The sequence below is a fragment of the Egretta garzetta genome, unplaced genomic scaffold (genome assembly GCF_000687185.1).
Source record: "Egretta garzetta isolate BGI_Z169 unplaced genomic scaffold, ASM68718v1 scaffold25, whole genome shotgun sequence".
Lineage (NCBI taxonomy): Eukaryota > Metazoa > Chordata > Aves > Pelecaniformes > Ardeidae > Egretta > Egretta garzetta.
The window spans coordinates 1877860-1879111 of record NW_009259800.1 but is presented as its reverse complement, the minus strand read 5'-3'; positions in this window follow the sequence as shown (position 1 = coordinate 1879111).

Genomic DNA, 1252 nt, shown 5'->3' with positions numbered 1-1252 from the left:
AATGGTTCATTTTTCCTGGTTTTCTCACAAGGGCCTGAGTTCAGGGAGGGGATTTGCATGGCAGATGAAAGATGGCTAAAAGAATGTTGGAAGCCTGAAGAAGTCTTGTAAGGCAGCTGTCGTAGCCAGACTCCAGTGCAGCTGGTTGCGCTCTGCTCGTTTCAAATCGCAGCTGCAGTTTCCATGAGGGATATTTGCTCCTCTGGCCTGTACTGGTGAGCTTAAGTACTGTGGGCCATATTCCAGCCCCCAAACAGTTGCAGTGATCTTGGTTAACTGCTTGTCCTTGGATAAAGATGGAGTGAAATATTTTCTGCTGTTTATTTTCTTGGTTACAGTTGTTTACTGTGTGTATTTTTTTTTCAGGCTGTCTTATATGGTCTTGGTGTGTGTGTGTATAGCACACGATACCCTCCCTCACCACCTTCCCTTCATTCGGTGTGACGGTCATATCAGGCCTCTGCATTCATGTTACAAAGTGCAGAAGGGAGAAACAACTATTTTAAAGCTTCTTTTCGCAGTTCACAGTATGTTTTTTTCGTCACAGTTAGTCCTTCTAATATTTTATCTACTGTCATTTGGTTCCCTTTGGCAACTGGTGTCTCTTAGTTTGTCTTCCTTACATATGACATTGCCTTGAGAGAGCTTTAGTACACTGCTTGTTTCACTTTGGTCCTTATTAATATCTTTAGATGTGTGTCCCTCCCCTTTAATTCCAGCAATAACTCAGGGAGATCCTGGAGTATAACGTGATGTTTCCTATAGAGCAAGGTGCATTGCTGAGGTCCTTTCTGGTTTTGCTCCTACCTTGCTGCCTTTGCAGCTTCAAACACTACTTTTTTCTCCTGTCGAGGTTTAACCCCAGCTGGCAGCTAAGCCCCACGCAGCCGCTCGCTCACTCCCCCCACAATGGGATGGGGGAGAGAATCGGGGGAAAAAAAGTAAGACACGTGGGTTGAGATAGAGACAGTTTAATAAGAGAAAAGAATAACAATAATAATGATGATAATGGTAAGGGTATATATAGAACATACAAAACAAGTGATGCACAGTGCAATTGCTCACCACCCGCCGAATGATGCCCAGCCCATCCCGAGCCACGATCGCTCTCCCCCCAACCGACTAACCCCCCCGAGCAGGATGTCATATGGTCTGGAATAGCCCTTTGGTCAGTTGGGGTCAGCTGTCCTGGCCGTGTCCCCTCCCAGCTTCTTGTGCCCCTGGCAGAGCTGAGAGCTGAGAAGTCCTTGGC